Below are 13071 nucleotides of genomic sequence, written 5' to 3' on the forward strand. Positions count from 1 at the left end.
ATATCACAGTGTTTTCCAGTAACATACGTAAATGAATAGCTTTCAAACGCGCTCCCTTATGGCGCCTTACAGCTTATTGTGTTTGTTATTATTAAAAGCTGACAAGGAAGAAAAGACAACTTGAAATGCAGAATACAACCTACGTTTTCCAGTATACTATCTATAAACCGACTGCAACATTCAGTGGGTGTATAAAAACAACAAACTGCTTTCTAGACAAGGAACTAACTAATGTAATGAAAACTTAACACAATAGAAGAAATTACGTTTTAATATCGCTAGAAATTCAAAACTTCCCTTTGAAAGGTGTGTTTGAAACTGAGTGACTAATGTGATAAACTCCTAAGCACAGTTGATTGGTGTGAAAGATACATCATCATCATCATCATCATCATCATCATCATCATCATCATCATCATCATCATCATCTGTTAAGTAGTTAAACCATTTGTTGGCCTCTTTCCTTCTCATTTCAGGCTTCAGTCCAGTAGACTCTCCATAGGTCATCCTCGTATATTTTGTTCCTATTGATTTATAGTTTTTTTAACCTTAGGCAGACTCTCTCTTGTCATCCTGTCTACATAATGCAACAATTCTGTTTTGAAATTTTCAATTTTTTCCAACACTGGATTATTTTCAATTCTGCTCTTTTTCCGTTAGTTTTGTAGTCTAACCAAGAGCAACCAGCTGTTTTTCTCACGAATCTAATTCCTGCTGGTGTAATTCTTGCTACGTCTGTTGCTTTGATGTTCAAAAATTCACTGCCATATATAATATTGGGAATATCCATGGCCATGTATAATTTCATTGTGATTTTCTTTGATGTTCTTTTTGGTTTAAATGCTACTTATTATGCCTATTATTTTTAAAAATTGTTCAGGTTGTGAAAGATACAATAGCAAATAAACAATTTTATCCCTCTCAAGTGCTGTATATATCGATAAAATATATAGTAAACAAACCTGGAATACCAAGCACTAAATATTGAAGCAAAAGATGCAATAAACAAAACTTTCATATCAAACATAGTTTTTCATATTGTTGCCTGGAATATAACTGAACATAGCTGCATATGACACTACATGAGACTAGGAAAATACAAAATGCTGGGTTTGTAGTGAAAGATCTGTTCTTGAGCAGAAACCTATGAATGAATTTTTTAATAAAAGTGTCGTCATTCATAAGACTAGAGTGAGCTAGATCTTCGAATCCACAGATCATAATAAGTCATCATTGATTGCCATGGTAACTTAATAATTGACGCAAAATTAAGAGCCGATTACCGCCCACGCCGGGAAACGAAACTCGGACCGCCCTATCCACATAGCCACAACGACGGACAACAATGTCGGTTATCACACTGAAGTGTGGAGAATAGGCATTATTAAACGGTAATGGGTAAAAAAGTAATTTTTATTTTTTATTTATTTATTTTGCTAATAATTGTAACATAAAATACAATTTAAACAGATAAAACTTTAGCTCACCCCTGAAAGAGTAGAACTCGTGCTCAGGGTCGGATTCCTAAATTTAAATTAAAAAGTATATAATACAATTTCTCTTATGTATACTGCACAATAAGAACATATAAATCTAAATTTACAATTTTTCATTATTTATAAAATCCATACACAACTTTTTAAATTTAGCCTAATACTACAACTATTAGATTTGATAAGATTAGGATAATACATTCGTTACTGTGATACGTTAACAGAAAGCCACAATTTAAGTCACGCAGAGTATTGTGTGCACTCATAGTTGAGTTCTGGCGTCTTGTCAGCTCATTTGAGTTATGTGGATACAAAAGAAAAATTGTGACGGTGTCGTGTATGGTTCCTGGGGTAGCTCAGTCGGTAGAGCGTTCGCGCGCTAAGCGAAGGGTCCCGGGATCGATACCCGGCTCCGGAACAATTTTTCCTTGAAATTATTCAAGATTAGGATATTTAAATATAAATTTGTTATATATATATTCTTGAACCTACATTATTACTATAATTAAATACTGTAGCAGTGTTGCATTTTGGTTCAAATAATCTTAAAGAGTTCATACTTTTTGTTTCATAACTATGAGAATACAATTCAGAATTATTTCGATTTTTATGTATGAATTTTATTAATATAATATAATAAATTTTATTTTAAGAACACTGAAGTGTAAAAACAATTTTTGAGATGGAAAATCAATAGGTTTATGAAGACATATTTTAATTATTTTCTTATGTAATAAATAAAGTGGATTGAAATTGGTTTTAAATAAGCTACCCCATCCTATATTTCCATACATAATTACCGATTGAAATAAAGTTAAGTATATTGTGCGTAATAAACTTATTGACAAGTACTTCCTCAACAAAACAAAATAATACATTATTTTACGTAATTTATTACAAAGGCAATTAAAGTGTTTCCATTTTAAATTACTGTCGAAAATTATGCCTAAATATTTAACTACAGAGAACTCCTTATCGGACATTTACATTGTATAAGGCAACAAAGCGTTATAATTGTTTTGATTCTTCCTATTAAGTGATGGAATTTATGGGCCGAAGTATTCTGTAGCTTGCATATAACGAAAATTTTTGCAATGACTATCTCCACATCTCGGTAATGGAGTGATTTAAGTAGCAAGACGGGACACGCATGCATCTCGGAAGCGAGACTTAACCGCCGACAGTAATTGCGTTGCATTGTAAACAGGTAATACGATTTGAGTCGGTCATATGCTTCATAAGAGCAATTTAACTTGTTTCTGTAGCTTGCTAACCTGACTAATGAACACTCTCCCTTGATAATTTCCTCCATTATGTTACACTAAGAGACGCAATCTTAGTACGCTTTGTGACGTCACGATCACAAGGAACCCTGGCGAGTGACAAATGTCTATCATCACGGAAGTAGGGCTTAGACTTTGGCCCTCCTCCTGGCTGTGTCCACAGAGCCAGCTCCAAACTGTAATTAAGTTCAACTGATCAGTTTGAAACAGACTATCAACAATGTTATTTACCCCCTCATGCAACTGGAATAATTACAGACAAGTTATATAGGCCTATTATACAAACACGGACTGGTTAGAAATGGGATCAGGCAAAATTCGTAATGCTACGGGTAATAATCGTGTTCTTGACATAAACTCTACAATTTTTTTTTAATTACTGGCCTAATATGAGTTTAAATACCAGGACTACTTTCGATAAAGGTAATCAGACTATTAACAAATTAACCTAAAATACTCACACTTTCTAAAAAAAAATGATTTTTTTACGTAGAATTATGTCTTTTTCCTCACTAGATACTGGAGTATACCATCGTATAAAAAGTCACCCACCTTGTATTGCCATTGTTCTCCTTGTATTCTTCTCTTCTCCTTGTATTCCTCTCTTCTCCTTGTATTCCTCTCTTCTCCTTGTATTCCTCTCTTCTCTTTGCATTTTCATTGTTCTCCCCCTGGTTTTCCTTGTATTCCCTTTGTTATCCTTCTATTCTCCTCGTTCTCTTGGTATTTTCTTAGTTTTCCTGGTATTCCCTTCGTTATCCTTGTATTCTCATTATACTCCTTGTATTCTCATTGCACTCCTTGTATTTCTCTTGTACTCCTTTGTATTCCCTTGTACTCTTTTTCATTCCCCTTGTATTCGTTTGTATTCCCTTTATACTCTTTTGTACTCCCTTGTACTCCTAGTATTCCCTTTGTTATCCTTCTATTCTCCTCGTTCTCCTGGCATTCGCTGGTTCTCCTGGTATTCCTTTCGTAATCCTTGTATTCCCTGCGTTATGCTTGTATTCTCATTGCACGCCTTGTATTCCCCTTGTACTCCTGCTATTCCGCTGGTACGTTTTTGTATTCTCCTTGTACTCCTTTCTCTGATTACCTGGTTGGGTTTTTCCGAGGTTTTCCCCAATCATAAGGCAAATACCAGGTAAACTCTTGGCGAATACTCGGGTCTCACCTCATCTCACTACATTTCGCCAAAATATTGTACAAAATTGTAAAAAATTGTAGAAAATTACAAAATTGTAAAAATTGTAAAATAATGTAAAAATCTGTAAAAATTGTAATTGTAAAAATGTAAAATTTTGACTTGTTCTACATCGTGATACACGTTCACAGCATAACCATGTTCTATCAATTCCATTCCATCAAACATCTCTCTACTCTGCTTCCTTCACAATACACACAGCTCGTTCCTGGAATTCCTTGTCACAGGAAATCAGGAGCAGTCGGAGTCTAAAATCTTTTAAGTACACTCTACTTAGAAATGTCTTTAATGAACAGAACTAGACTCTTGCGGAAGTTTCTAAATAGTCTTAAATGACCAAGTTATTTTTTTCTCCTCTCTCTTCTTCTTTTTTTTCTCTTTTCTTTTTTTATTATCTTCATATATTACTTAAGCATTTATGTTTGTATGCCATTTAGTAGGACTTTGCTAATCAACAATTTATGTCTTGTCACCCATATGTATTCTCCAATTAGTATATTAACTGAATAATATATCTCAAGTAAATTAATCGTCCAAATTGTCTCGGGCATTTTAGGTCTTATAAATTGTGTGTGTGTGTGTGTATTCTCCTTATGTTATGTAACTGATTTTGATTATGTGTAATTTTCGACTTTATTTTATATATTATGTAACTGATCTTGACTATCTGTAATTTTATATTATGTAACTGATCTTGTCTATTGTAATTTCCTACTATATATTATGTAATCTCTAAAGTATTTTCTTTTGTGTTGTTTTGTAATCAAATTTTGTATCTCATGTATATTATTGAAACCTGGTTGAGTGGAAGAGAAGGCCTCATGGCCTTAACTCTGCCAGGCAAAATAAAACTGCTACTGCTACTGCTACTGCTACTGCTGCTACTACTACTACTGCTACTGCTGCTGCTACTACTACTACTACTACACTAATACTACTACTACTAATACTACTACTACTACTACTACTACTACTACTACTACTACTACTACTACTACTGCTACTACTTTCAGCTTCATTGCTAATGTAAGATCTATGGAATATAAGAAATGAAATGAAAAATGAAATAAAAATTCCCCTTGTACTCCTTGTATTCCTTCTATTCTCATTCTAGTTACCTAGTTATCCTTATATTCTTCTCGTTCTCTTTGTATTCCCCTCGTTCTTAAATTTTCCTTATTCTAGTATTCATCTTCTTGCCCTTGTATTCCACTTGTCTTCCTTCTGTTTACCTGTGCTTGTATTACCCTTAATTTCGTTGCATTTCGCGTGTTTCCCTTGTTATCCCCATTGTTCTTATATTTTGCTTGTTCTTTTTGCATTCCCATTGTTCTTCTTGTCTGTATTCGCCTTATTCTCTTTATATTCCCTTCGTTCTTGTAACCTCTTGTTCTCCTTCTATCCTCTTTGCAACATATTCCGTGCACTGTTCATCAAGCATTTCTTCTTCGTAAAAATATGCAACAAAACTATCCACCTGTTTACTTAAAATATATTCGCTTTTTTGTTTAAAATTTTACTGAATATTCGTATAAAGTATGCTCTGTTAATTTCACGGATTAATTTATATGCAATCAGTGTTGAAAATTTAACAACGAAGAAGAAATATGAAGAAAGAAAAAGGAAATTAAATATGAAGGTAGAAGAGAAAGGAAATATGAATAATGGAGATTTAAATATTTGAAAAAGAGGGGAAAGAACGTGCGAAGAAGGAGACAATAAATACGATTAAATAACGGATAGAATATTGAAGAAAGAAGTGAAGGAAAAATGAAGAAGAAAGAGAAAGTATATGAACAAGGAAGATAAATAAAATATGAAGAAGGCAAGGAAAGAAAATATCAAGAAAGGAAAGAATATGAGAAGTAAGAAGGGATGAAATATGAAAAAAAAAAAAAAATGGAGTGTACAGGGTGATTTAAAAGGCCTGCGACAAACTCTGAGGGGTGATAGATCTAACAATAAGGAATCTTTTTTGTTAAACAACCTATGTCTTTTGACGCGTCGTTTCGAAGTTACTGTTGAAAATGTTTTTGCGCGGGCGTACGTCAATATATGCGAATGTGTGCGCCCCTACTTGTTTGTTAGTTGAGATGTTTGTAAGAGACGAAAAGGGTTGTTGTTGTTGTTGTTGTTTGTTTACATTCAATGTTTAATACCTTTTCCTTTCAGTTCAGTCTAATCATCAATTGAGAATGGATGTCTGCGCGGTCTTCCACCAATGCTCCGGGGACGAAGTGACCCATCGTCCCAAAGGCGCAAACGTTGTGTGGTGAAGGTGATTTCTGTTTTGAAACTGTTGTTGGTACATGTGGAGAGCTCTTCTTCCATTTTCGCGAGCCTCACCATAACACATTACCATGTCGGCTAACTCGGAAAAAGTGTAGACATCCATTCTCAATTGATGACTAGATTGAACTGAAAGGTAAAGGTATTGAATATTAAACGTAAACAAACAATAACCCTTCAACAAACAAAAGGGGGAAAACAGAAAGGATGGTAGGAAAACAAAATACGAAGGAAAGAAAAGTAAAGAGAAAGAAAGAATGCGAATACGGGAGAAAAAAAAACTGGAAGCGGAAGAATAAGGAAAAAACAAAATGAATGAACGGAAGAAATGAGCAAGACAGAGGGATAATTTAAGAGAAAGGAAACTGGTGAAAAAGAGCAGTAAAACGAGGAAAAATAAGGGAAAGGATGAAGAAGAAGAAAAAGAAGAAGAAAGTAGTAGTAGGTTATTTTACGATGCTTTATCAACATCTTAGGTTATTTAGCGTCTGAATGAGATGAAGGTGATAATACCGGTGAAATGAGTCCGGGGTCCTACACCGAAAGTTACCCAGCATTTGCTCATATTGGGTTGAGGGAGAACCCCGGAAAAAACCTCAACCAGGTAACTTGCCCCGACCGAGAATCGAACGCAGGCCACCTGGTTTTGCGGTTACACGAGCTAACTGTTACTCCACAGGTATGGACAAGAAGAAGAATGAAGAAAATAAAGGGTAAATAATTGATAATGGAAGAAGAGGAAAAGTATAAAACTGAGTTTATTCTTTTTTTTTTTTTGTTTAGCCAACTGTCCGCAGACAGGTCTAAACCCCTCAAATGACACCACACCAACAAAGCACCACTTATAAGGTAACTAGGCCAGAAAACTGACTAAAAATCTAAATAGGATGAAGACAGATTATATAATCCTACTTTAACACATAAACTTACTGGCTACTGTTTAGAATATCCAAGAATTTATATTAGTACTTAGTTGCTTATAGACCCTCATACTGTATGTTTGTCTTTTTCACTTTCTTCAACGGTTTCTTGCAAAATGTGTTGCATGTTATATCTAACGACTCTTCTATTCTTGCAGGATTTGTCACAGTTCCGCTCTCAACTGCCATTCTCAAGGGAAACTACTGTAAGAGTCGTCGACCTGCTTTACTATGGCTGCTTCACTGTCGACCCATTATTTGTTATTTCCTTCAGTACTCTTAGATACGATCAAGTCTCGGATTCAAAAACCTTTCACTGTAGAAACGTTCTTAACCTAGACTCCTGTCAATATGAGGCCTCTGGGAAATTGACCAAGACTGTCTCGACACGACGCGTGAAATGAAGAGCATCTCTAAAACAATGCGGAAGGAGTTTAAGCTGATAATACTGCCTAATCTCAGTACGAGAAATTAGGCCTATACATTATCTAATTATTTTGTTTGCGGCCGTAGCTAATAAATGGGATTACATCGCTGCGCTCCTACATAAAAATCCAGTAGACTAAAACTTAATTTCTGGCACGAGGAACCTTACAAAATGTGGACCTACTTACTGCGTATATCCCTATCGTTGTAACCCTGAGGTGGCTCAATGGTCAGACCTTCAGTCTGCCACGCAGACGGTCCGAGTTCGAGTCCCGGTGAGATCTGGGATTTTTCCATTGAAGAATCCATAGTAAGATATATATGGCGGACAAAGTCGTAGTTGGAATTTTTCTCGAGGTTCTCCCGTTGCCCCAAATTAGACACGTACAGAAATACGTTAACATTTCTCCATTTCGTCATCATTCCATAATACTAGCCGGCTGTCGAAGCACGGAGGGGGCTGGCCAGAGATATCAATAGTTATTTAACACAGATGACGACCTACTTCCTGGGTGGTTGAATTATGTCCAAATTGACGTGCTGATTAATGGATCGAATATAACATCTTCAGATAGCACCTGTGGTATACAAAGTAATTCTGAGTCAGTACAAGTCTGTGATGTTAGGAACTACATTGCAGATCTAATCATACTTTGCACCTTGACTCCTGTCACCATGTTTAAATGCTATTGACGTGGATTAGGATCAAACCCGCAATCTCGGCACTGATGGCCAACACTCTACCGACTGCGCCACCCAGGGCGTCAGCTGTTAAAAATTATTGTTATAGTCAGTCATTTCGAACTTGCCGATCTGTGACGTCGGAGCGCGTTTCCGCTCTAGGTGTAGAACTACTATATAGTAGAGCAGTGGTTGCCAAACATCAAGAAATTATGACGTAATAGAAATGCAACCCACACACCACAACGCAGGGAGAGGGGTGGAGTGGGTTATGTGCTAGGTAATGCAGTGAATAGCAGTGCACAGCCGGACTGTGACCAAAAAACAAAAACAATATAATATTCTTCTACTTATTAACTACACACATGTTTTTCCTCCTATTCATTATTTTTACATTAATAAAATAAAACATATTTTCTTATTTACCATAAAAAGAACGTGTACTTCACATCAGCAGATATTTGAAATTAGAAATACGTACCAGGCTCGTCACGAAGTTATAAATTACACTACACACTTCAAAAAAAAAAAAAAAAAGTCGAAGTATTTCACCCCGATTAAGACATACAAGCCGATAATGTTTAATTGTTTATTCATTAGTGAAATATTCAAATTACACTACATACGTCGAAAAAATACATGGAATTATTTTACACCGATTAAGACATAGAAGCCAATACTATTTATTGTCAATTTATTAATGAAATATTCAAATTACACTAAATATGTCGAAAAAAGTCGAAGTATTTTACCCCGATTAAGACATAGAAGCCAATACTTTTTATTGTCTATTTATTAATTAAATATTTAAATTACACTACATATGTCGAAAAAAAAAAGTCGAAGTATTTTACCCCGATTAAGACGTAGAACCCGATACTTTTTATTGTTCGTTTATTAATGAAATATTCAAGTTACAGGTAAGGGCGTGGTAGTCTTCATAACAAGAAGAATAATGACAACGTGCATTGTTCTTTTATACTTAATTTGTTGTAAAATTTTAAATGAAGTATCTCACATTTTTGCCATCTGCACAAAAGAAATACTTTTGCTCTCATGCTCCTTAAAATTAAGTTTTTACATATTATCAGTTTCTGTTTTGGAAAATACATCGAAAGATAATATTATCCTACACACTTATAACATTACAAGTGTACGTCCGCTGCTGATAAATGTCTTGTCTTATATCGAAGTGAAGGCTGTAAATAGAGGGTGTAGGTATGATGCCATGGTTACGCTTGAGTGTGTCGCGATACAACTTTTGGCGATCGCTGTAGTAGAGGAAGTGATGGAGGGTAATGTTGTGTCTCTGCTATTTAAACATCTGCATCCCTTCCACTGCCACTCCTCCTACTTTGTTCTTATAGCTATGCTTCCCCTCTCAAGGAGCTTGAGTGCAGAGACGTGTGGCGTCACAGAGCCAGCAGTTGAAAATGTCTGTTATAGTGTATCAGCAGGTGTGGACAAAATAGGAAGGAGTAACAACACACTTTCAGCGTGTTCCGCATCTCAACGGACCGGTGGACAACAATGACGTCACGCTGCAGCGAAATAGGAACAAAACTGCTAGAAAGTTCAATGGCTATCATGGCGGCTGTATGAGTTGTGTGCTCTGCGTTAGAAAGATTTTGCTAAATTTTTATACTGTTATCTCACACAAAGAAAAGAGAGCACAAACAATTTATTTCTTGAACCAGTATTTTTTTTTAGTTTGCTATTTAACGACGCTGTATCAACTACTAGGTTATTTAGCGTCGATGAGATTGGTGATAGCGAGATGATATTTGGCGAGATGAGGCCGAGGATTCGCCATAGATTACCTTGCATTCACATTACGGTTGAGGAAAACCTCGGAAAAAACCCAACTAAGTAATCAGCCCAAGCGGGGATCGAACCCGCGCCCGAACGCAACTTCAGATCGGCAGGCAAGCTCCTTAACCGACTGAGCCACGCCGGTGGCTCAGTATTGCTTGAAATGTTCCTTCATAAGCATTTTAAACATTTTTTTACGTTGTGCTCATTACAAACAACAAAGCAGAACACACCACCATATCACAACATTGCAAGATGTCATTTGTCTGCCAATTCCCTCCTTTTACAAGAACCAATCAGATTCACTCATAGGCATTGCCACCACTTCTGAACGCTGATGGACACACTGCTATAGCGCTAGAGCATCAATGAAATTCAGATCACCGTGATGACTTCTGATTACTCATTGCTGAGAATCGGAATATGCTGTTTACTCTTGTTGTGCGAGACGTTATAAATCTTGCATATTCCGGGCGTTAGATCACAAGACAAGGACAGTCTGCTTCTCTGATTTAATGCCTCTTAATTACTTATTTTGGGGGCATAACAAAAGCCTCATTTGGGAGACACCGGTAGAAGATACAGAAATACTTTTAGCAAGAATATTTACAGCATCTGATGTGGTTCGGAATGTGCCTGAGGTATTTGGGAGAGTGAACCAGAATTCCCTTCGACGATACAATGCCTGTACTGAATGTTATTGTTGCCAGTTCCAACAACTTTTTGTGTAATATAAAATTAATTGTTACGTTCATAGTAATCATTGCCTACTTAAATTTTTGCCAAAAATTACTAATACTTCATCGGTATGTTATCCATCAAGTAGTTCCTGGAATTCACTGGCCTATACTGACTCAGAATTAGACCATGAGTTTCAATTGTAAAATTGTTACATTCCAATCTCTCTGTCAGCTCCTTCATTTTGAGTACAAGCTTTTGATTCATTCTATATTTAAGCATTTGGATTTCTAACAATTTCCTTTGAGTATGACCTGGTTTATATTAATCATAGGCCATTATGTCTTTCAGTATACTATTACAAATTCATACACCTTATTTTTCGAAATCAAACTGAAAGAACCACATTTTTTCTTAAGTAAATATATTTCTATCCGCCTTGTATATTTCAAACAGACAAGTCTTGATTACGCTTGTACCTTCTGATTGGTTCAGAAATGTATCGATTATTTGTATCTATGAACAATGATAATTAATTAACATTAACAATGAACAAATACTCATGCTTTAACCCGGATAAGCGAACTATATAATGTTCCTATAAAATGTGTATAAAATGATAACTATATTTATCATTCATTAGGTAATCATAGCCTTGGCTTTTTTAAATAAATCGATGGCCCAGAACCAGACTGTTCCAAGTCCATTTTAATATTTTTTTTTTGGGAGAGCTATTTTAAGCTCCTGACATTCAAAGCTTCATGAAATAATTTGAAATAGCTTCACAGAAACCTTATGGAGAGGAATATTTAGAATTTTGTTCGATTCATATATGCAGACAAGAACTGGAACACAATGAAACACAGATTTCTTTCTTATAAAAAGTTGGACTTAGAACAGTCTGGTTCTCAGCCATCGAAATGGTGTCCTACATATAGGTCATCCTCTGATTAAGGTTCTGACTGTTATCCTAGATCATACCCAGATTGCTCGGCGTTATAGGTTTTGACGGGAACAACTTTTGTCAGGTTTACTATGCTGCCATCTAGTTGTTACATAAGGAGTCACGTCATAACTCTCATTTGAATTGCATTAGCGACTGTAATGCCATCTCGTGTTCGTTCACGGCGGACGGTTGGCGATCCTGGCGGTTGTTCTCTTCAAAGTGCAACTGATTTTAACATAGGAATGAACAATCTATATGTGATCTGGGCTGTTATGTACAGCAATTATCAGGCAGTACATCTCACTCGACGATATGTGTCACAGGAAGAACAATTGTTTGTATGCATCTTTAGTCTGACTAATCTAATATGTAGCTAGTCGGCGATATCGAATAGAGGGGGAAGGAAGTGGCTACCCTACCCCATTATCTCCTGGCCTAGTTGCTTCATAAGTATCACTTGTGAGATTCAGACCTTTCTTCGGACAGTTGATTAAACAACATAGGTATAGGTCGGTAGGTTATAAGGACGAACATATGTGAACGAGTTACTCGACTCTATTCACACTGCGTAAGGACGTGAACCTTTCAATGTACAGACTTTCAAATTCCGTTGCCTCATCGAATATTAAACCTGATACACGAGCGAGTTTACTCGACTCCACTTGCATGCGAAAGGACAAAGTACTTTTCAATGTGCAGGCTTACACTTTCCGCCATTTCCTTCTTTGTCCTGCAGTCAGCTTCTCGAATGCATCCCCCCTCCTCCCCCTATGTGATACCTAAGAGATTACGCCCGTTTTCGCCTTTTCCCTTTCAATATTTTCTATACCTCCTTCAGTGGAGTAGCGAAATTCGGAGTGAGATAAGTGCCCAACAGTCTTGGAGCTCACATATTCAGTTTCTCTTAGCCCCGAACTCCCTTAGCAGGACGAGTTTTCGCGTACCTTTTAAATTTCTCCTCACATTTCCCCTTTCTTTCAATTCAATACAATTCAATTCACAGTAAGCAGCAGTTGTCTAGACTGTAGGATAAACATTTATGAATAACAAGTTGTGATCTCAATGTAAATAAAAGCTAAATAATATAATGTAACAATGTAATTTTGTAATGAATAATTAACTCATTGTTGTGATAATACAGCCCAAACCTCTGGAGTAACGGTTAGCGTGTCTGGCCGCGAAACCGGGTGGCCCGAGTTCGATTCACGGTCGGGGCAAGTTACCTAGTTGAGATTTTTTCCGGAGTTTTCTCTCATCCAATATAAGCAAAAGCCGAGTAACTTTCGGTGCTGGACCCCGGACTCATTTCATCGGCATTATCACCTTCATTTCATTCAGA

At 36.3% G+C, this 13071-nt stretch overlaps 1 protein-coding gene and 1 non-coding gene across 2 annotated transcripts in view; one reads left to right on the top strand and one right to left on the bottom strand.

Annotated features, from left to right (window-relative positions):
* The window catches only part of LOC138704813 (guanylate cyclase 32E), a 786020-nt gene that overhangs the window by 233766 nt on the left and 539183 nt on the right, over positions 1-13071 (bottom strand). The gene's annotated exons all lie outside the window — the stretch shown is intronic.
* TRNAS-GCU (transfer RNA serine (anticodon GCU)) lies at positions 1838-1911 on the top strand. The gene has a single exon. It is a non-coding gene; the product is annotated as a tRNA-Ser (tRNA).

Source organism: Periplaneta americana, chromosome 8 (assembly GCF_040183065.1).
Source record: "Periplaneta americana isolate PAMFEO1 chromosome 8, P.americana_PAMFEO1_priV1, whole genome shotgun sequence".
Classification (NCBI taxonomy): Eukaryota; Metazoa; Arthropoda; class Insecta; order Blattodea; family Blattidae; genus Periplaneta; species Periplaneta americana.